This window comes from Zophobas morio, unplaced genomic scaffold (assembly GCF_036711695.1).
Source record: "Zophobas morio isolate AGI-343-1 ecotype UQ-CSIRO unplaced genomic scaffold, CSIRO_AGI_Zmor_V1 ptg000009l, whole genome shotgun sequence".
NCBI classification, from domain to species: Eukaryota; Metazoa; Arthropoda; class Insecta; order Coleoptera; family Tenebrionidae; genus Zophobas; species Zophobas morio.
The window spans coordinates 6,283,575-6,308,464 of record NW_026972114.1 but is presented as its reverse complement, the minus strand read 5'-3'; the positions used below and the strand labels follow the sequence as shown (position 1 = coordinate 6,308,464).

General features: G+C 34.3%; 1 protein-coding gene across 1 annotated transcript in view; it reads left to right on the top strand.

Annotated features, from left to right (window-relative positions):
• LOC135125784 (metabotropic glutamate receptor 2-like) overlaps positions 1 to 24,890 on the top strand; it is a 1,169,526-nt gene that overhangs the window by 344,266 nt on the left and 800,370 nt on the right. Inside the window, exon 2 of the mRNA XM_064051468.1 lies at positions 7,854 to 7,951. The gene's annotated coding sequence lies outside the window, so the exon portion shown is untranslated. The remainder of the gene's footprint in view (positions 1 to 7,853; positions 7,952 to 24,890) is intronic.

Sequence of the window (24,890 nt, the reverse complement as noted above, 5' to 3'; positions counted from 1 at the left end):
AGAAAAATAAAGGAAATAGTTGCTTAGCAGTGTACAAGAGATCATGTACCAAACAGCACACTACTTTGTTCCGAAACATTACAATTTTAAAATTCAATATAAAACAAACGTATCGAACTGGTGCATCGCGTGTCAGTGCGTATCCTTTAGGTATATTTTCCATAGTAGTGTTTTGTGAAAAATTTGAAAAGTCGACGTGCGTGATTGATTGATTAGTGGACCTCTCTATTCTGAAAATTGCAGAAGGTTTGGATTCATACCTGTGGAAGGTAACACCTCCAACCTCATTGTTTTAATCAGCAGCGGTTTTCTTGTAAAAACGCTCTAATAACTTTCCGGTTTTTCTCCTTGCTGAAGTTGGCAGCCAGTTATACGATGAACGTGTTTTGGTTACAATCTATATATTTACCAATTTAACAGTCAACCATGAGTACTTCATCTTCTTCTAATTCTCAACTGCAATTCCCTAAGAAAGATCAAGCCATCATCCTCAATGCAATCAACGACAACAAACTAACTGATTATGTTGTTGCTGTTGGCAACATAGTTCAACCAAAGAATGTTCTTTTTGCCTCCAGGATTTCGAACAATCGAATATGTATTTACCTCAAGGAAAAATCATTAGTAGATGAGTTAGTTTCAAAACATCCGAATTTAACGATTAATGACCAAGAAGTTGGCATTCGGCGATTCATTACTCCAGCGCAAAGGATCATCATATCAAACGTTTGTCCCAGTATTCCTCATGATGTCATTCTTTCTTTGATTAAAGGTCTTGGATACAAACCTGTTTCTCCTCTGTCCTACTTACGGGCAGGAATTCAAAATGAAGATTACAGCCACGTCCTAAGCTTCAGACGACAAATATTTGTAACGCCGGATGCAACAATAGAACTACCCTCTTCCTTGGTATTAAAATATGAAGAAACTAGCTACCGCATTTTCCTAACGTATGATGACCAAGCTTGTTTTAAATGTCGCCAGACTGGTCATATAGCCAGTCAGTGTACAATGCAACAGCAAGTTTCCCCTAATTCTGATCTGCCGACTGAACCAATTGATGCTGCGACCACTTATGACCCTGCTACTACTGATGATACTGCTACAACCGGCACAACATCCGACAATATGGTTACAGAAACTGCCACTCATAAAAGATCCAAGCCCTCCGACGATTCACCTATAAATGAACCTTCACTTCAAGAGGTGGTACATGACTCTTTTAATCGAGCCTTAAAGAAAGTTAGGCCCAACGATTCGACTGAAAGTCTTACTGGCACTCTGGAATTACTGGAACCGGTGCAAGTTTTATGTAGCGAAGCTGACCCTCCCTTCCCTCTTCCTTTTTCGGAACTGGTAAAGTTTATGGAGGACGTACTAGGCGAATCAGACATTTTACCCATTGCATGGAAATATACAGATGATATAACCGGTCTCCAGAAACAACTATATAAAATTTATCCCTTACTTTCCCGCAACAGCATCCGTAATAGATGTTTAAAAACACAACGTAACCTTAACAAAGCCTATACTTTGTATTTATCCGTGTCTTCCCTGGATCGAAATGATCCAGAAACTTATTAATTATTATATTCACCTTAATTACTCATCTAACTTCTTCTTTATTCTTATGTCCACTAATGTACACCAATATTGCTTCCTTGTGCTCTAAGTTTTTGGAGTTTACAGCTATTGTGGCAGTAAATAAACCTTCCTTTGTGATGGTTACTGAAACGTGGCTTACTTCGGATATACCGGATTCACTAGTCTCATTGTCAGGATACAGTCTTTTTAGGAGAGACCGTCAATCTATAAGAGGAGGAGGAGTTTGCATAATGTATCCAATTTTGTAATGTCTAATTTCATAGTCTCTGTTGTTGATAGTGACACTTCGAACGTCGAATCCTTGTTCCTGAAAGTAACTGGAAAATCATTATCAATTGTTCTTGGTTGTGTATATCGAACCCCATCTAGTGATTTTGATAGTGATTTGGAGTTATTTAATGCGTTGACCGTCTTAGCTAATGACTACAACAATCTTCTTATTTGTGGAGATTTTAATATGCCTGAGTTGGATTGGCCGTTAGTGTGTTCTGGATCATTACACCGATCTTCGCAGTTGCTGGTAGATTTGATTAGCGACTCCCATTTGTATCAAATGGTATCGGAGCCAACCAGATATAGAAAAAACCAATGCCCTTCTGTGCTAGATCTAGTTCTTACTTCTAACCCTGACCTCATTGCTAATCTAGAATATTCTAGCCCAATCGGTAAATCTGACCATGTGATAATTCTGGTGAATCTTCAGATCAATATGCAGGCTACAAATAAAATAACCATTACCATAAAGTCAATTATTAATTATCAGATGTTAGAGAAAGATCTGCTTGAAGTTGACTGGGCATCAACCCTCAAGTACAATACTATATCCGAAAACTGGGAAGCGTTTAATTCTCAGCTTCAAGAACTAACCCTCCTTAATTCCATTCGTAGAGTATTTATGAAGTCCACCAAAAAACCTTGGATTAATGATCAATTGGTTAAAATGATTCTGATCAAAAGAAATTTGTGGCGCTCCTTCAAACGTACTGGTAACGTGGTAGATTATGCTGCTCACCGAACTTTTTCAAATCAGTTAGCTTCGAAAATTAAAAGCGCTAAATCCTCATATAAAGCTCAACTTGCTCGAAATAAAAACCCTAAGTCTTTTTACAAATACATTCGTGATACTCTTGGAGGATCACTTCGGAAACCACAGTTGAGAGACTCCACTGGTGCATTAATTTCAGATAATGACAAAATTGCAAATATTTTTGCAGATACCTTTGCTGAGGCATACACTGCCGAACCTTCTTCAAATCCTCCTGTAGTTTTTATACCTCGATGTACTGCCTTACTAATTAATGTTGAGTTCCTTGAACAAGAAGTATACACTAGGCTCCGAAAGTTGAAGAAAACTAAATCTCCCGGACCTGACGACTTGAGTGCTGCCATTTTGAATGAATGTGCGCTTTCTTTATGTAAGCCCTTGAGTCTCCTCATGCAGCAATCATTTATCACCGGTGAATTGCCTAACGATTGGAGAGCAGCAACTGCCAAACCGATTTTCAAAAAAGGGGACCAACTTGATGCTGGAAATTTTCGTCCTATCAGCCTAACATCTCTGATTAGTAAATTGATGGAATCCATTATATGCCATACTATGATGAAGTTCCTTCTTGAACACAAGATTATTCCGGCCGAGCAACACGGATTTGTGCCCAAACGATCGGTAATTACAAATCTTCTTAGTTGCCTCAACGACTGGTCCAGAGAACTTGACAACGATAATCCTGTCGATGTAATTTATTTTGACTACATCAAAGCATTTGATAAAGTCCCGACGCGTCGCTTGTTGCACAAACTTGAACATTTTGGAATTAGAGGTGGATTACTTAAGTGGATAGAAGGCTTTTTATCGTTTCGAACATTTAGAGTTAAAATTGATGGATGCCTTAGTAATTCACAAAAGGTCCTAAGTGGGGTTCCACGAGGAACAGTTTTAGGCCCCATACTATTCATAGTGTATATCGCCGATCTTACCGTAGAACTTTCCAGTCCTTTCGCTCTGTTCGCTGACGACTTGAAATTGTATAATACCTCGAAGAATAATAATGTTTTAAAGGCGGATTTAATAACACTTTATGCATGGACGCAAAAATGGCTTATGCCCTTCAATATAAAAAAATGTTGTGTACTTCATCTAGGCAGGAACAATCCCAAAATGCAATATAATCTTGGTGGCCACGTTTTGCAGTGTGTATCGTCGCAGATTGACTTGGGCGTCACCATTACAGAAGATTTGTCCTGGTCTTCTCACATCTTATCTGTTGTCAAAAAAGCCAACTCCATTGGGTATTTGATAAGAAAAGCTTTCCCCTATGCCCCCATCGAAATTATCGCAAAACTGCACAAGACATATGTACGCCCAATACTAGAATACGCCAATTCAGTTTGGCATCCAATTCTTGTTAGGGATAAACAGCTGCTGGAGTCCGTTCAACGTCGCATCACCCGTATTCCTTTTGGTTTTCATCGTCCTAGCTATGAAGATCGTCTTAAGATAATGAAACTACCGACAATTGAACACCGTAGAGTTAGAGGAGATGTTATCACGACCTTCAAAATATTATCGCAACTCGATTCGCCTATTCGCCATCTTTTTTCAACATCTGCTGATCCAAGAACACGAGGGCATCGACTAAAGCTACGTAAATATGCTTTCAAAACAAGAATGAGACAATTCTTCCTCCCAGAGCGGGTTTTCGGTATTTGGAACTCTCTATCTCCAAATATAATCGAAAGTTCGTCTTTAATCAGTTTCAAGATAGCACTAGATACCTGGTTCGTCGGTCATCATAACTGATAATACATAGGATGTAAATAAATTTAATTTGTAACAACTGTCCCTTGGGCATAACAGGCTCCAGCCTCTGCCCTATTTCATTTTTAAATAAATAAATAAATAAACTACAGAAGTTATTGTTTAAGAAATAATGAAAGTGTCGTATGGTAATGTTACTATTAATTGCTGGTACATGTTTAGTATATGGCATTTAAAGCTCTGCATATAAATAATCGGTCATTGGTAATAATTTAAGACTAATTTTCAATTCGTTATTATTTACACCAAAAAAAAGTATTCCACAGTAATTAAAATTTCGTACGAGGAACGACCCTTTAGAATTTTAGTGTGGTATCAAAAATATAAAACTCGTATTTCACTGTAGAAAATTTTTTTGCAGGAGGAGTCATTTTATAATTGGAGATGCTATTATGCCATTAAGCCCCTCATATCTAATCAAGTCAATCAATTTTAGTATATACAAAAATAACGTTCTAAGGATAAAACCCTGAAAACAAAATTTAAAGCATTATTTTATAACTATGAATCTCACTCTTCATTTCGTATTTAGAAAAATGTTCTGTCGTATTTTGTCATTCAACAAGAACCGAATGCAACAAAGAAATAACTTTATTTGCAAACTACAAATAGTAATAGGACTATAAAACTGCCATTTATTGATGCATGTCTTTCCCACAGAAACAGAAAAAATATCGAAAAACTTCCTTGCAACAACTTTTGAGCTGAGAACATTTTAAATGCATATTTCGATTTGGCAAAGGCATTGAAATATTTTTCGAAAAAAAGATCAGGTAAAAATAAAATTCAAATAATGCGTTAAAACAAATTTTATGAGCAAAATGTTATAGAGTAAAGTTGTTTTTTCTGTAGCAGATGTTAAAGATTGCTTTGTTCCATTCAAAATAATAGTCTAAGTAACACTGTAACTGCAAGGGTAGATAGAATTACACTTTAACAGCAACGGTAGATAAAGTATTTTAATTTTTATAAAGTCACAATTTCACAATTAAATAATTATTAATTTTGCAATTTACGTTACCAGAAATGCATATTTTTGGCGAAGACGAATTCTCTTGTACCAATTGCAGATTCGTCGATCTACGATTCTGCCACAGATGAAGACGTATAATTCTTATTTTGCTTCTTTATCATTCAATGAAGTATACCGCACACTTTTGAAATTACTGCATTTGCATTCATATTTTTTCGATTTGTTCATACAGGGTTATGTAAAAGAAATAATTAATGACTCAATTTATCTTATTGATTAAATCAAGAAGTGCAGAACGGAAATCTTGCAGACGTTTTGAAGTTATTGCACGCCTGGTAAATTTTTAATCAAAATATATCTCATGTCAAAATTTTGCCAAATAAATCCTATCTAAATTGTGCAAAATATGATGAATTTACATTTGTGATTTTCTATTAATATTTTTTAAATTTGCATGAATAGATTAATTTATTTTATTGATTAAAACGGCTCACCCCATTTTCCCTAAATTTTGGGGAAGGGGGGGATATAATACGTTATTATTAGTACTGCATCAACCTAATTTGCAATACGTGTTCTTGCAAAAATGATATTTGACGTCATCACAAAATTTTGTATAGTAAAAACTCATAAAAAATATAAAATCCACAAAATCAAATTTTATAGTTTTTAGAAAATGCTGGATGTTTACTAGTCTTTGTACTTCTGGAGCGAGGGCAGTTCTGTCGAAACAACTGTAGACCAATTTTTTTGTTGTTGTCATGACATATCATCCAAAGGCTATTATGATTACTATTTTATTAATCATATCATCTTTTATCAGTTGAAAGACTGTGTAATAGTCTATGCGAGTGCAAAAAATTGTATACATACTCATACGCCCCAGGAAAAATCATGCACTTCTCTCCCTTAATGTATAATCTAATATTTCCATCCACATCCTGTTCCGGTGTGCATCGTATACGTGTTCTATAATACGAAAAGTAAGGAGTTAAAACTCCAATAATATTGTGTAAAAATACCGCTTGTACGGGATGGGACTTCATTGTAATTACAGGCTGCACTTCGTTTGTTTGAGAATAGAATAACGTTGTTTCGTTGCACTCTGCTGTTAATTCCCATTCTCATTTACTTAGCCGTTTTACTAATTACGTTTTCGTTAATTGTATTTATGGAAACAGTGACGATTAAATTCAGTGATTATCACCCGCTACTGAGTCCCGACAATCCAGCGCGTCATGATTACATTTGTGGCGGCACAATAATAGCTGGGTAAGCGAAGTAAAGATCAAGCGCTTTGTGGCCTAGTGGTGAAGGCACCTGACCGGCGAACGGGATATGTACGGTTCGATTCCGCACCGGAACAGCACATTGTTTCTTCGCTTACCTACACATTCACGCCAGTTTATCTCTTTCTCTTTCTATAGCGCGGCGTTACATGCCTATGTTTAGACTGGTGTCAGTGTCGGATGTCGGTACGGAAAAACGTTAGCTCGTAGCTCAATCTCGATCTCTATTCCGGCGCGTATACGTGTTCCATAATACGAAGAGAATGGAGTTAAAACTCCAAAAAAGTTCAGCATAAACGTCGGTATAAAACGCAAAAGCTTTTAGTTTTTCTACCTGAAAATTAAAATTGCGAAAGTCCCTTTTTATCCAAACCATTATCATGAATTAGTTACAATGTTCTACTTTTTTTTTGTATTGCAATCACAGTTTGGACTTCAATTACATTTACCACAATAACTTACAGTACATGTACTTTTCCAAATGACGCAATATTGGAACCATGGAGTTAGCTTTTAGCTCTCAGGTACGGATTAAATACCCAACATCAAATATCTCACACACAATACACAAGGTCTAAAGTCGTTTAACATGTCAAATTTGATACAAATTTTTGAAATGTTGGTAAATTTTATCAAGGTCATGTCCTTCCCCAACGGTCCATTATTATTGTTCTTCAAGTCCGTTACGTGCTTTTCTTATGGACCTTTCAAAAGGTGTCCTTACTGTAACCTTCGATACCGTGGTCGAGGTTATCTTACGTTTTTCGTTGCAATAAATGATAATCGAAATCGTACATTTTTAACATTTTCACAGGTCCATTTGACATATATCATGTGAAACGACACAAAATCATTTTGATATAATTACAAGGTATAAATAAGTAATAAAAAAGGTTAAATCATCAATACAAATTGTTAATGTTGTTAAATGTTGACAGTTCATTATTTCTTTAAACCGTTGATTCAGCATTTTTCGAATGTCGATCCTGGCATTATTCGGGTGGGCACCGCCCACCTGCCACGCCTAACCAGCAACCAGTGATAAATGAATATCGAAATTTATTTTTTCATCATAAGAATAACATACCTCTCTTTGTATTGTTCGATATATTTTATAAAAGCGTAAATTTCCAAATATCTAATTTGTTTTTTATTTATTTTGTTTCAGGCTGAACCAAAATAATCGCTAATAACTCGTGTAGAAACGACGCGGACTCTGCATGCCTCTACACCGGTTTTAATTCGGCTAGAGGGACGATTTTCCAGGTAACAAGATATTAGTGTTTTCATTACCGGGTTAATTTTATTTCTTTTTGTAAAACAAAAACAGACACGAAATGCATGCACCCGTTTGTTTTTAATCGGCCGAGCGGAATGGAAAATGCGGAAGAGAATTTGGATTATTAAATTTAGTATTCCGGAAATGTAAACTCAACATGTAAAGGTATACTTATAATTGGTTACACCAAATTTAATAATTATTTACGTTATTACACGCGCAATGAGCTTTTGACCAGTGAAAGGAGAATGCGAAAGCGTACAAATCACATACTGTTCTTATTTTATTCTACATAAATTTTTAAATATTTTGTTTTTTTCCAAAAATATTTGATATATGTATGCAGAATGATTATGTGATTTAATATTACAAAATTTACTACAATGAACGAGTTCAAAAAAATTCTTAGTCCTGACAAAATACACATTTTTATGTTGATCTTAATCCTGATTGGAAAAAGTTTCATGCATTTGTGTATCTTTAAAATCCAGGTTTTATTACTATATTTGAAAAATTTTAACATTAATAAAAATAACACATAACTGTACCAAACCAGTGGGTGTAAACAGCTACTTCGCCGACAAGAACACTCCGGACTCCGGATTACACCTGCCATCGCCGGCATAACCCTTTCCTTGCGGAAAACCTTAATTCATTTATATTGGTATCGAGTTAGAAATTTTTAGCCTTATAAATTTTTATTGCTTCGTAATTTTTTGCATGAAATGTAACGGCTTCTTCCCCATCTAACAATAACTGACTCAAAGCGCAAGAGTAAAATGGTGTATAAAATTGTACTTTTAAAGGTGACTTGAAGATTTTATTTTTAACATAATTGATTAAATCTTTTACAACTCGAAAGTAAGTAGTTCGTAACTTCCTCAGCCACTCTATTTAATGTGTGAACCAAACAAGTAGGACGAGTCAGTTGCGGAAGTAATATCTTAAAATCGTTGGAAGGTTTGCACATGTCCCTGGCAGATAAAATGAGATTAAATATTTTTTTTTCTTCCGTCAGAAAAACGGCGTCAGAAAAAGTAACTTTTTCTGTCGCCTTTGTTTCTGCTATCAGTAAATCGAGATTATCACGCGTACCTGGTATATGTTAATGAGATGTGTGAAGAAATGTAGGTATTTGAGTCGTTAGTTAAGGTAAATATAGAGCCATTTATACGTTTTAAGGTGATATTATCGGTTTAGTTTTCAGTGAATTTACAATAGATTTTGTTTCACAAATACTAGACAACTAGTTGGAATCTGAACCCAATTTTTTTTTTACAATATCTTTGATATGCTATTAGTGTCCGGAACTTATAAAATTGGAGAAAAAATGACCTGTTTTGCTCTAATAAAATCGCAAATATGCTCAAAATCACACTAATATTAGGTCCGACTGTGCCGACCATAGTTATAAAATTCACATTAAAGTAAGTCATGGACATTCTTTGAAGTGTTTACTATCATATTTCAAAAAGAAAAAAAAATGTTCGATTTATAAAACTTCATAATTTTGGTTTAAAACTGATCATGTTTGAAGCTTTATTTTATCCGTTCCATTTGCTGTCTCTTACTGCGGTCTCTCTCGGGTTGGGATATAACCACTGTCCTGACACTTATCTACCAAATGCAATCCCCCAGCTATTGTGTGGCACTCTCCGCGCGCAGTAGTATCGACCACTCGATGCGGTCAGCTACATCGAGTGCAGTGGCGGGACCTGATACTCGCGCGTTTGCAAACTGATGTAACAAATAAATATAAAAAATCAAAACTAAACGTATTCTTCAAAATTATAAAAGACGTTTCTAGCTAATACGACCTGCCAAATGACCACTCTGCACGTGGACGTAAACACTGAGGGCTTCATACAAGTAATAAACATCGACCATCGGGGTATCGGGTAGCAGCTCCCGACCGTCCGACACGTTTACGTCAAGGCATCCTCTCTCTCGCGCGCGCCACTGTTACGTACTTGGTAGATCGTTGTCAGGCCTTTAGATATAACCATAGAAATAATATTATATGGAAGTAACTTAGAGAGAGACGCGCGTTGTCAACACAGTGGGACAGAGATAGGGCTCTCTGGGTGGCAAAACATTGACGCGAAACTGCAGAGCACTGCGTTTCTAGAGGTTTCTTTCGTGCTGTCGCATGGTGTTTGAAGGTGTATTTTTGCAAATTTACGGTTTTTAGGCTCAGGTTACCTTATTTAAATGTCTAGAGTCTTCTTAAGTTGGATTTTATTGGACTATTTGTTAAACATCGTGAAATTGTGTTGTGCGTATAATTGAATAGAACGTGCAAAGAAGGCAATCCTGTTTCATTTCTTAGGTAATAATCACATACACAGACGAAGGATTTCGTAAATAATTTAAAAAATTTGTTAGATTCCCTAAACATTCCGAGTTACGAAAAAAAAAAACCGAAAATTATTGCTACATAGGTAAAAAGAGGGAATTTTATATCTATTGATTATTACTTTAGTTATTTGTACGTGGATTTAGAAAATAGATTTTAGTAGAAAATTCCACACAATTTAATATGTTTAATTTAATTAGGCACCCTGTCACTTTTATCGAAAGTTTAATTACTTTTATCCTAAAAATTTCAGAATTACCAATGAACATACACCACAAGATTAGTTAACTTGTAGAAGATTATTGTACTAACTGAATTCGTAATATATTGTAGATTCTCTATACATTTCATTTTCTTAAAAGACCATCTCCACCACTTAACATGATTTTTGTTGTTTCACATTACATATAATTTCAATGTAAACTGTAAAAATATAGTTTTCATTAACAGACGTTTGTTATAATTGATTGTTTGAACAAATTCGTAAGAAAACGTATTAATTCCCGTTCAAATGAAGCGTTTCTTGCCACCCAACACGTGATACGTGGTCAGCCGTCCTTTCCCCACTGATGCATAACCGCTCTAGCTGTTTCTTTCTTATGTTGATTACACTCGCTCGCGTATGGAAACGTATACAAGGCTCCATCCACTCCTTTATTAGATCAATGGATATAACACCCACCGAACGTTCTTGGACCGATGGGATAATTTATTACTTCCGACATCTTTTCGGTGACAAATTTAATCTTTGCATACATTTACTTCAGTGTAGTTAGTGAACTCGTTGTGACCATTGAAATATATAAAGAGTAAATTTTGAAATGGGACGAAAGTCGAAGATTTTACTTTCAAAGCCACGAAAAAGTGGAAAAAACTTTTATCAGAATTATTATGTCAAAAACCTACTAAAACTACAGACAAAAAATGCAGTTTAATCATCATTTAATTAGTTTTACTACTATTATGCTTTTATTTCCTAATTTCTGTGCATTTAAATATTATTGTTTTTTAGACCCGCCGCTGTTTTTATACACTTACATAAAGTGTAAGTCAATGTTACTAATAGAAATTTCATCATTGTTACTTTATATAATAACCAATCCTATTGCTTCTCGGCTTTTTGTCAAAGATCAAAGTGTATTACCTGAAAGAATTTTATTTTGTTGAATAAAAGATTACCATAAACCTTATAATTAGCCGGATAACCATTCAGTATACACAGGTAGTTTCTATGCCTCTTTAGTTTGAACTTAGCCGATACTAACCAGATAGGGAACCAGTTATAACTGAAATATGTAAACCAAATAATTGAAGTACTTAGTTTTAAGTAAAACAATTTGGTATATTTATAAATACGCATAAGTAAATAAAAACGAAACAAATTATTGGTCTCTAGTTTATTTTATAATTTGCATTACATCATGACATATAGGTACGTACTGATGCAGAAATTGGTGATTTTCTCGTTGCATTTCAGTATAGGGACACACTCAGTAGAACCATTTGGACACTTAAAATTGATTTTGTTTTACTTGCCACAAATCTTTTTAAGTGTTGCGAAAGTGATTATTTTGTGTCCGAAAAATAACTGCATTTATAATTATTCGGCTGAGTGCTTTTTTTGTTGTAAATCAATCCGTTTCCCAATTAGATTATAATTGCTTGGACTTACTATTTGTTGTCTTAATTTTTCGAAGTTCATTTTTGTACACATTCAGATTTTTATTCCTTATTAATTTCTTGTGGTCATTTTTATAAATTGGTATATGAAAATTGAACTGTTGACGAACGAAAATCGAACAATAATACACGACAAGCGGGTACCGAACTGTTACCAGAGATTATGGGTGTCATAAATTACACCCCAGCTTTCCTAAGTTTCAACCAGCTTACCACTACTTCTCGTCTTTATTTTTCTACACGCAAACTTCTTGTGAAGACAATAACACGCCAAAATTAAAAATCCGACAGTTTTCTTTTAGCAAACATCCCCTTAATCCATTTATTCCTGCTATTAAAAAGTGAGGTTATGCTGTCAAATTATTTTCTAAGGTTAGCAACGCGTTGAAGTGAAATTGCAACAGGTTTCCTTGGATTACCTGAATCCAGAATCATTATTTTCCGATAAAAGTGTGTTTATATAGTAGGGTTGGCCATGAAAATATAGTGGCTTTGTTGGTATTCGATGCAGAAGAATAAAAATTCCCCGAAAACTTTTTTCGTTAGGTTATAGTTTTATTAAATTAAAGGTTAAAAAATATGCCAGAAATATAAACATTGTTGCCGATACTTTCAGTTTTCAGTAGCAATGACCAAGTTAACGGTATCCATTTCTTAGAAAGCATAAAATGTTACGCTATTTAAAATAGTTATTCGGCTTTTGCAAGTGTTTATTTCATGTGTAAAGAACAAGCACTAAAATTTCATTTAAACATTGTTTTTATATGAATGGGGGTTCAACATACGACTATTGTTGCACGCCACATTTAGCATCTCATCTTTAATCATCAGTTCGTTCTGCTCGCCCACTCTTAATAGAAACGGAAATTTCGACCTTTGTGAACAGCCTATTTCCATATCTTCCAACTTATTTTTTCACTTTTCTAAGATTACTAAAAGGGTTGGTAAAAGACAACAACCTTGCTCTAGTGCTTTGATGGGTTTAGCTCTCCTGAAACATTTTTCCGGCCTTAAATTGAATGATTTATCTATATAGCTATTACTAATGCTTACGTAAGTGCTCTTTATTTGCTTTTACTAAGTACTTCCAAACGCTTATTAATAAGAACGTTACTACGAGCCCTAACAACTAAATATTGGGACACAGACAATTTCTCAAAAAAATCCGGTACATATTTTTGATATCATTCAATTCGTTTGGACTAAATGCAAATTTTGCATGGGCATCTATTTTGGCAGAGAGTGAGGTATTTTGCAAATTAATAAATTTTTTTAGAGCGCAAAAATTGTCACCTAAATAAAAAATGTGGCATTTTTGCTGACATTTAAATGTTGGGACACCCGAGAAAATTTGCTGAGTATACCATCGAAATACAAACGTAGTAGCTGGTAAATGCTGCCATTATTATAGGGATCGTAGCATTTCATACTAGTGTTGGTTTCACTTAAAAGAAAATAGTTAGTGGTGGGCTAGTTTTAGTAAAATTTCTGAAAATAATAATTTCGCAGTACTGCATGGGAAAATCGATAAGAAAAAGTGAAGATTTGTTCTAAATAGCTTAGTCGTCGATGGTAAACATCGTAAAATATTACGCTGACAAAGGTACCACAGGAATAAAAGGTAAAATTCCCGGTAGGCCACCACTTGTGAAGCCGCGTGATCAACGACAACTGATGAAAATTTATAAAAGTGGACGACGGAGTATTTCAAGAGAAATTACTACTTGCTGGAATAGCGATAACCAACTAAATGTTTCAAGACAATATTGTCGCGAATGGATACACAAATCAGGCTTTGGTTTTTACATTGTAAATCTTAAATAAAGCTATCTTTGATTGACTTTATTCTTTATTTATATTATGTTAGGCTGAAGTAAAACCACAATTAAAAACTGCCCATAAGAAAAATTGGTTAATATGACCAAAATAAAAATTGGAGAAAAGTAATATATAACGCTGAGTCCAAATTTGATGTATGGGTGAGATAGGGTAAATGTGTACAAGAGTACGCACTTAGTGTAAAACAATCAACAACTTTTTAATTTTTTTGGATAGACAAATTTTATCATATGGGTTCGTTATATACATGTTTAGAGATCAGATATATTTAATTGTACGTCCCAAGACCACTATATTTTAAGAGTAATTTCAATTTTTGTCAATATGTGTAAATGCGCACTCTTAAACAGTTCATTGCACAAGAGTGCGCATTTGAACGCTTATGAGTGCGCATTACATTTTATGAAAAAATATTTGTTTCTAAGGTGAAAATAAATGGGAATAAGTGACTACAGACTACACATAAAACGGGAGACCTATTTCTTCGTACTCTAGGGGTCTTGAAAAGTCGAGAAAACGTAAAAATAGAGAGTCGGTCGACGGACTCGATTACAACACGCTCAGGAAGTAAAAATAAAAAAAAATCACCATAACCACTACCACACAACTTGAGAAGCAGTACAAAGTAGTAGAGTTAAATAATTCATTATCGTATGATATGTATCTCCTAGACTATTAGACTACGTATTGCAAGCAATGCGCAATCTTATACAATACCTCGCTGCGCACTCTTGTACATTTGTACATAACCTAATGTGTTCAAAGTTAAAAGCTTTTGATGGATAGAAAGTATAAAACTGTTAGTGTATAACGAGAGCTTAAAAGTTACAACTAATGAAAATTATTACTGCAAAATAAAAGAACTGGTACGTACCTTACAAAAAACTAAAACTATGAGCGGTAAAAATTACATCCACACAACGTGTGAACATAAAATCGTCAGTACGACCAAACTATAAACTATATTCAGGTCACTTTTGCACCTTTATCTCAGGTTTAGTATTAGATTCTGAATGGTATAACTTCATCTTACCCAGATGGCACTAATAAGCAGAAATCATCAGTGCGTACTCTTATACATATTCGCACTCTTGTACACATTTACCCTAATAGTCGAAAAAGAGTTATTGAAATAAAAAAGGAATTTTAATATCGATTATCTTAAACAAGTCTGCAAGCGGAAAAATGGTTTGGGGGTGCCTGTCTATTAACGGAATTTAAAGACCAGTTAACAACGTTCATGGAAGGGAAATTACAAATTCAAACAAATGTCAAGAGACTTTGTAAAAAAATATTAACAACTACTGCAGCAGTCTATCCTGTTGATATTTATATTTTTCAACAGGATGATGCTTCAAGTTACACACCTACAACACTTATTACAAAGAATAATAATATAAATGTTTGCCCTGACCATCGAATAGCCCAGATCCTTATCTAGTACAGACGGTATGACGTGAAATAAAACAATATTTAGGAAATCATCCATGACAAGCGATTGTCAATCTTCAACAGGAAATTTAGCGAGTGTAGGATACGGTAACAACTCCTGTGTATTGCAGAAAATTAGTTGAAAGTATGATGGCAAGAATTCCTGCAGTTATTAAGGCAAAATGAGACATGACCAGTTACTGAATTTGCTGTGTCCCAATATTTATGTGTCACAAAATGTTACGTTGGTTTAGAGTTTTATGTCACTGTTTGAGTTAGAAATCAGTTTTTGTTGTGCTGTAAACATTAACAGTTTTGCAAAACGATGTAATTTTAAAATTTTAATTATCTAAAGCAAATTACATTTTTGTTAAAAAGTTTGGTGATTTTTTTATAAAAATTTTTTGTTGTCCAAATATTTAGTTGTTAGGGCTCGTATACGCCTTCTACAGGTCCATGAAGAGTTACAAAAAAAAATGAAAATGCTTAAAATTTGGGGCAAAGTAACAACGTGGATGATCTAACTAAAATTATACTTATTTTGTTGTACGTCAGGTAGTTTTTCACATACTACCTTGGTAATTTTAGAACGTAAGATGCGTAAAATTATCACTCCCAACAAGCTACAATTCACTCCATTTCCATTATTTCGCTATGAAAATCTGTATCATCACCGTCATTTTCAAATTCAGATTCTGAATCAGATTCACCTAGCGAAATAATGAAAGGAGATGTAGGTTCGTAAGATTTCCCATATTTTTTCCCAACTTGCCAAAATCTAATCTTAAAGACGTGCACTTTCCCTGATGTATGGAAATTGTCCATAATTTCTCCCGTATTTAAATGTGGCGAACGAACTGCTGTGGAAAATTACAGACCTATATCTTTGATATGTAACTTCGCCAAGATCTTTGAAACGGTGTTGCATAAATCTTTCTTTTTCAATATTCGCAGTTTAATTAGTGATTCTCAGCATGGATTTGTCATTGGCCGGTCTACTGTTACAAATTTGTGTGCTTTTACGCAGTTTGCAGCTGATCAACTTGATGCAAAACTTCAGGTTGATGTAGTTTACACCGATTATTCTAAAGCTTTTGACAAACTTAATCATAATATCCTGTTAGCAAAATTGTGTAACTTTGGCTTTTCTGATTCTCTCATTAACCTAATTGGTTCTTATTTGTGTAGTAGATTACAGCGTGTCAAATATCAAGGTCATGAGTCGATAATTACTGTTGTACCCTCTGGTGTGCCTTAAGGCTCAGTATTGGGACCTCTGTTGTTTGTCATATACATCAATGATATCGTTAAGAACATTAAGTCAAATGTTTTAATTTATGCTGATGACTTAAAAATTTACAGACAAATTACATCAGTTGAAGATTGTATTATTTTGCAGAATGATCTTGATATTTTTCTAAGCTATAGTTCTTCCCATTTCCTTCCTGTAAATTACAGTAAATGCAAAATCTTGTCCATCACTAATAAAAGCATGCAAATAATGTTTAATTATAGCTTAAGCAATTCACTTATAACCAGAGTGGAGACACATTATGATTTAGGAGTGTTCTTTAATTCCAAATTGACATTTGAGAATCATATTAGCAACATGTGTTCAAAAGCCCTAAAGTCACTAGGCTTTATTATTAGATGCAGCAGGAATTTTAAGGACATTGGTTGCATGCGAGTTTTATATTTTGCTTATGTTCGATCGAAGCTGGAGTATGCTAGTATAGTTTGGTCACCGTTTACACAATGTCATATCCAGGCAGTGGAAAAAGTTCAGCGTCGTTTTCTAAAATACTTGGCATATAGGGAGGATGGTGTTTACCCAGCCAGAGGATCTCCTCATTCGGCACTTCTTTCAAGATTTGAGTTGGAGGATCTGAATACAAGACGAATAAAGGCTTTGTTAATCTTTCTTAAAAAGTTAATACATTTTGATATTGACTGTTCTGATCTTCTCAGCAAATTATCGTTCTTCGTTCCTAGATCGTCTGCTCGTTCTCACCCCTGTTTTTATCTGCGAACACCTCGTCTTAATATAGAAAAATACTCTCCTATTTATGAGATGTGTAATCAATATAACCTACTTCAGAATTCCTTTGATATATTTAGATAAAAATAATAATATTTCTCCTCTTTCTGGCTCTCCCATTTCTTTTTCTACCTGTCCCTTTGTTTTCTGCATACAATAGATAAATTTAATATTATACCTGCGTTTGAATTGCTTAACTATTCTTATCTGAGTAAAGCAGTAATTAATTAGCTGTTGATTATGTTTGCAATTTTATTGTTGGTCTGTAATTGGGTTCACACCTGTTGGCCAACATAACCAATAATAATAATAATAATAATAATAATAATAATAAAATAAGTTTTTCACAATATTTAAACAAATTTTGCCACATGTTCGGAGTACATTTAGAAAGCGCCTCAAGCCATAAATTCTCCACCCTATTTTTTAATGAAGGTTGAGAATTTATATGCTTGTTGTAATTATAATAGTTCTTACAAAATCCCCACGCCATTTCAATTGGATTATATTGACAATGGTACGGAGGTAATCTAAGAACTTCATGGCCACTTGCTCTTAATGTCTCGTTTACCAAGTATATTTTTTTCTATTGTTTCTGAAGGGTTTAATTAAATCCCACAATAGTTTCTTCGAAAATTTTTTGTCAAATTCGACAGTATATGTAAAGAGCCATTCCTGCATTTCACATTTTTTACTAGAAAAAGTGGGTGGTTTATCCAACTGAACCGAATGATATGGTGCATTGTCTAAAAGCACCACACATTTTTGTTTCAACTTTGCCAAAGCAGGAATGAGCTGATTAACCACCCAATTTTGAAAAATTGTCCCGTCCATCGTTTTATGATAGTCTCTATCGTTATTTTTTGAATTTAAAAAATTGTTACAACTATCCAAGAACCCCGTTGAACAACCCGCGTGGAGAATAGTAAACCTTGATCCTTCACTTTTAATTGTGTTGGGATTGCTTTTTAGATCAGTATCGTGCACCCAGCGACGAATGGACGAACTATTGTGATAGATCCATGTTTCATCCAAACACACGAAAGTCAAATTTTTACAAGAATTTAGAAAGTGTAAATATGTTCTCAAAAAAGTAGTTTTTGCTGCAACGACATGTTTTTGTTCACATAGAATTTTGCGACCATTTACTTCCCTGTGTTTATAATCCATTGACTTAAGAATTTTGTATAATGTGGTTCGCCCCCCTTTAAATTCCAACTGTTCCCTAGAATATGCCAAAAAAGTATCTGTAGTGAAATATTCGTTTTTTTCATTAAGTTGCCAAATTTGTCGTTGCGGGTCTTTCCGAAACATATAATTTGTAAATAAATCCGTTGGTTTTCGCTTGCCAGATAGTGATGTTTTTAAATTTTGTTCCCCTGTTAAAAAAATTTTCGTCACAGTTGATGTTCCCACCCATGAGAAAAAAAAAAAATTTTACAGCGTATTTTTACATTACAGAAAATATGCTCGAGACCCTCATAGTTACTTCTTCGAAAGAAAGATCGGGCCGGTCTTTTCGAAACTGCAAAAAACATCTTTTTATTGCAATTTTTTGTTGCAATAAAACTATTTTAGGCATTTTCTTTTTAAATACTCGTAATGTCGCAATGATCTGTGAATCTGTTACAATGACAAATTATCTGTGCTGACAAAATTAAAACATTTGTTTGCTTGATTAAAAAATTGCGTCTAAATAATTCTGATCTAATAAATGAAGTAGAAAAGTGGCAATCCAGCTCAAAACAAATGTCAATCAGACGACTGACAGACAAAAAACTAAATCATCAAATCAGTTTATCACGTTAACCGCCGTAATGCATTGAAAAATTCAGGTCCCTCAGGGCGACTTTTTTTTCTTTATAAATATGTTAAGAAAAGTATTGTGTATGAAGAATATATGGATTTCGTTTCAAAATTCTGTATTTTTTCGTGTTTTTTAAAATTATTTTAAAAGGCACAACGTCTGTGCCACGCGGCGTCAGATTATCTTTTTGCCACACAGGCCGATGTGGCACAAATGTTGTGCCTTGAATCATTGGCACGTCATTCAGAGAAAGTGTACGATTTGAAAAATTTAGATATAAGAACATGTGTTGTATGCTACAAAATGAACGTCTCAGAAATTGGCATAATCAAAAACACCTCGATCTACAAATTAATGCAGCAAAAATTTTTTAATTAAATTCTTTTTTTTTAAACAAGACAGTTTTATAAAAACATAAACGTTTTGTTTTAGTTTTGTTTCTAATTATTGCTATTCAAATTTATTTCTGTTTGAAATCTATAAAATGATGTTTATTTTATATTTATTTTATTTTATTTTATTTTTTTTATTCCTTCTAAATAAAACTTTGAAGTCCAACATCAAGGATTCGAGTTTTATTACTATTAATTTTAAATAATATTAGCAATTCTGGCTTAAATAATCCTATCTAAATTTTTTCTAGACCCACTATAAAATGATAATTTTTAATTCATCATAACAAAAAAAAAATCGTAGGGTTTTTTGGTTTCTGGGTTCCCTGCACCGCGCTCTATAAGATCCCATTTAAAAATGAAGGTTTCAATACACGCTAGCGTGCCAAGAAACAATGGAGCTCGGTAACTGACATGGCACAACTCCTGTGCCACAAAGCCTGGGCGGAAAAATTTGCAAGGCACATACGGTGTGCCATGCGGCGGTCAACGTGTTATCCAAATTAAAGAAAAAATATCAAACCCTGCTTTACTATATAAAGATCGTGAATGGATACTAGAATTGATTGCAAACAGTGTTCATGGTCTATAGTTCCTGATTGTCGGGTTATAATATACAATATACCATATGCCATTCTCTGTCGGTGTAAAAAATGCAGTCGCAGTTCTCTTTTTTACACATAATGTATAACTTCATGTTAAAAAGTCTTTTCAAAATGTTTGTAGTCTGAGTTCTTCATAAGATTATATTCAATCATATAGCAGGTGTCGTGTGAGGTGGTTGTGTTTAAAGGTGCTCCCGTTATTTTGGCTGGTACTTGGCAAGTAGTAGCTACCTAATGTTTTTTTAACTGGTGTCATTCTCAGTACAATAAACTAATCCTTTTTTGGGACATGAAGTAATTTTTTAGCTTCAAAAACAGTTTAGATTTCTTTCGTGTGTTCCAGCCGCTCGGTGCAGTCGTACCGCAGCGGCTACGTCTTACGACAAGTTTTTAGGCGAACAAAATGCCGGCATGCAGTATCTGTACTAGCACTTTAAAAAATTTTGATAAATGCCAAAAATGTTTTACATGCGGAAAAAAATTTCATTCAAAATGTCTAAAACTGGATGACACTGAGTTAAAGATTTTAAATAAATATAATAATTTCCGTTTCATATGTGATAATTGTCTGGTAATTGAAGGTCAGTCTAAACTTGATCTGCTAAAAGAGTCAGTTGAGAAATGTGTGTCAATAATTGAGGAACAGTATGAATCAATACGATCCCATAACCAACTTGTCAAAGATCTTAACGAAAAAACATTACCTGTTGCTGTACCTAATTCAACACCATCTTACGCCGAAGTTACAAATAAAAACAACTCAACAATTATATTGCAGTCAAAAAATGCAAAACAATCTGTATCTACCACGAAAAAGGATCTTCTAAATGAAATCGATCCAATTAAAACTAATCTTGAAATTTCTAATGTAAAATCAGGGCGCAATGGCAGTGTGATTATCAGTTGCAACAAAAGTGGTGACACGGAGAAAATTCAAAGTTTAGTAACAGAAAAGTTGAATGCATATAACCTAAAACAATTGCCCGTACTTAACCCCCGTTTAAGAATTTCAGGTATAGATAACGATATCCCAGACGCCTCTATTGTTGATTATATTTTATATGGAAATAAATCATTATTTAATACTTCTTACATCTGCAAACTGAAAAAAACTAAACCTCTGCGAAATCCTGATAAACTAAAACAAGCAATCGTTGAGGTTGATCTCCATTCTTACAAAAATATTCTGCAGGCTGGTGAGGTGTTAATTGGTTACGATTACTGTCGGATTTGGGATGCAATTGAGGTGCGACGTTGTTTTAATTGTTCTGGCTTTAACCACTTGTCCCATCAGTGTGAAGAAAGTGGGCCTACTTGTCCAAAATGTGCAGGAGCTCACCGACTGAAAGACTGTAATGCTGACACATTTAAGTGTAGTAATTGTGAATCACTTAAAAGAAAAAATCCCGATATTAAGTCTGACCACCCAGCGTGGGATGCCAATAAGTGTGTAGTTTATCATAATCACTTGCAAAAATTTAAACAGCGTATAGTAGGTACCGAATAGCAATTATAGGAGTTACCGCTACCTGGTATGGACAATTCATTTTCCACATCGATTTCATCATGTCAGTCACAATCATCTCTATTTTGTTACTACCAAAATGTACGTGGACTTTGTACGAAAACACGGAAATTCTACCTTCTACCTTCTACTGAAGCAACATATCTTCATTTAATCGCAATTACGGAAATATGGTTGCATGATGGTTTACTAGACTCTGAAATACTGGATTTGTCCATGTATCAGGTTTTCAGGAAAGACCGCAATCATAAGTTGTGTCATGTTTCAAGGGGTGGAGGTGTTCTACTAGCTGTGAGTCAATCCATCAAAGCTTCTATATGTGACAAACCTATCTGTGATACTATTGATATTCTTCAAGCTTTACTTTTTATTGATCTTCTTACTGTGAAGATTACTTGGAAATTCAGTACTTTTTTTGTTCTAGTCATCTACAATCCACCTCAATGTACTAATGAAAATTATTGTTTATTCTTTGATTATCTAATGTCTTTATATTATTTACACGGATCTGACTTAATTATATTTGGCGATTTTAATATACCCGATATAGGACAGCACTCACCATTATCTTCATCTGCTTATCTTCATAATTTTTTAGGATACTATGACCTTAACCAGCATAACGGTGTACTTAATATAAATAATCGAGTTTTGGATCTTGTGATAATCAGTATGAATGTCTTAAGTGCAGTAACCAAATCGGATCAACCATTTTTGCTCGAGGATCTAAATCATCCTGCTTTAGATATCCAAATATCGTTGCCAAAAATAATAAACAAATTTCCGAGTACAGTTTCTTCTGACTAAGAGAAGATAATTTTAGAAAGTGTAATTTCCATTTACTCTATGAACTAAGGCTCCACACCGACTGGTCTTTTCTTAACAACTACAGCAATATAGTTTTACATTTTTACACCACATTAAATGACATTTTTCAACAATCTGTTCCCAAGAAAAAACATGCCGCCAGGAAATATCCGGTATGGTTCAACTCAGATATAATTAAACAATGGAAACATAAAAAAACCGCTTACAAAAAATATTGTAAAATACAGTCGCCTGTTAATTATTATGCTTTTAAATCTATAAGAACCACACTAAAATCTAGAATTCATGAGGCATACAAGTCGTACATACAACTAACAAATAGCCGCTTAAAATACGAGCCCAAATTTTTCTGGTCATTCATCAATTCAAAAAAAGCATCGAATTTTATTCCATCAAGTATGACTTTTAAAAGTAAAAATCTATCAACACCTGAGGAAATTGTTGACGCCTTTGCGGATCACTTTGGGCAGTCATTCGTGAATAACAACTCAACTACTAGTGATAAGACAAATGCAAGTCTTAATAAAAATGAATTGCTAACTGCAGAAAGGGGACATGTCCCATTTTTTACCACAATAACATTCGTACATAATCGTGTTCTAGAGGTCTAAACACATCTTTACTGCAAAAACGGACCATGTTTAATGATTTAGCTCGGGGCTACAAGCGGATGAAATTTACGGTTACAGCAGAAAAGGGATATGTCCAGGAGATATCGACTTTCTGCAGTAAACACCGTGGTCTCAACGTCTTGCGTTATTCTTATCCAACACGACACTCAAAAACATGTCTTACATGGTAATTTCTTGTAGAGAAGTAAGAATTTTGCAATTAAGCTACGCCCTCTTGGCTCACGACGAATAAAAAAATTATCACAATTGAGATAGGGTGGGTGGGCGGGGCTTATATTTTGCCCTTTGTTCTTAATCTCCGCAGTCATCTTTTCACAACAAAAATTTAAAACATGTTTAAAATGGTAAATTTTTGTAGAGAAATATAGATTTTTCAGTGACGCTTCACTCTTCGGCCTGGAAATGAATGCAAAATTCATCATTAACCTAGGCCCCACCCACACCTGCCGCGAACTCAATAGTGGTGAAATTTTCATTTGTTGCCAGACTGGGGGGCGGAGCATAATTGCAAAATTCGTAGTTCCTACAAAAATTTACCGTTTTAAACATGTTTTAAATTTGTGTTGTGAGAAGATGACTACGTGTATTAAGTGCAAAATTAGTATAATAACTAGTCATCAGCCAGAAGAAAATGACGGATATAACAAACACTTTACGATTTATCCCAGACGCTTATAACGCATTTTGGCAGGAGATTGCTACTTGGCCAACTGTAGAACAGGAGCGCGATAATGATTAAGTTTTTTAGTCAGATATACATATAACATGTTTGTGTAAAATTATAACTGAAATAAAGCTGTTTTTTGTGTTTTTTTTTACCTTTTTTTTCATTTTACTGCAAAAAGGGGATATGTCCAAGTGTCAAATTTGACAGCCAAATTGACCCAAAAAAGAAAACATGCATTTAACCAACACTCGTTGATAACTGAGAACATAGAGAACCGACAATTGAAAACGGGGATCGGAAACAAGTAGTTGTAAAAATCTGAGACGTTTTATTCATTTCCTCAACATTTTGAAAAATGTGATATATCCCCTTTCTGCAGTTAGCAATTCAAATATTCTAATGGTTAAATCTGTTACGGATGATGTTGTGTACAAAGCTATTAAAAAATTGAAAGATAACATGACAAGTGGCCCAGATCAAATACCTTTAACAACGTTATTCAACCTCATTATAACAACTAGTACATTTCCCTCCCAGTGGAAATTGTCAAAAATTTGTCCTGTACACAAAAAAGATAATAAAGTCAAAGTCGAAAATTACAGGCCAATAGCAATCATCTGCAATTTTGTTAAGACTTTTGAGAGAGTCGTGCATGGTTTGTTACAAATACTATCCCCTAATCAACATGGGTTTATAAAAGGTCGCTCAACTGAAACAAATTTGACTTCGATAACACAGTTTTTATGCACTGCTGTAGATGACCAACATCAGGTCGATGTCATATACAGCGATTTTTCAAAGGCGTTCGATAAGATTGATCATAGTCTACTAATATTGAAATTGGAATGTTTTGCATTTTCAGATGAATTAATTTCGTTAATAAAATCTTATTTAAAAGACCGTTTTATGTATGTTCAGTTGAATGGGTTCAAATCTAAGCAATTCTTACAGGAAACCGGCGTACCTCAGGGGTCAGTGTTGGGGCCGCTTCTCTTTAATATTTTTATTAACGACATTGTTGATGTTGTGGATGTGCAGTCGCTATTGTTTGTCGATGATCTAAAGATCTACTCTATTATCAACTCTGCAAGTGATTCCATACGTTTGCAAAACAACATAGACAAGG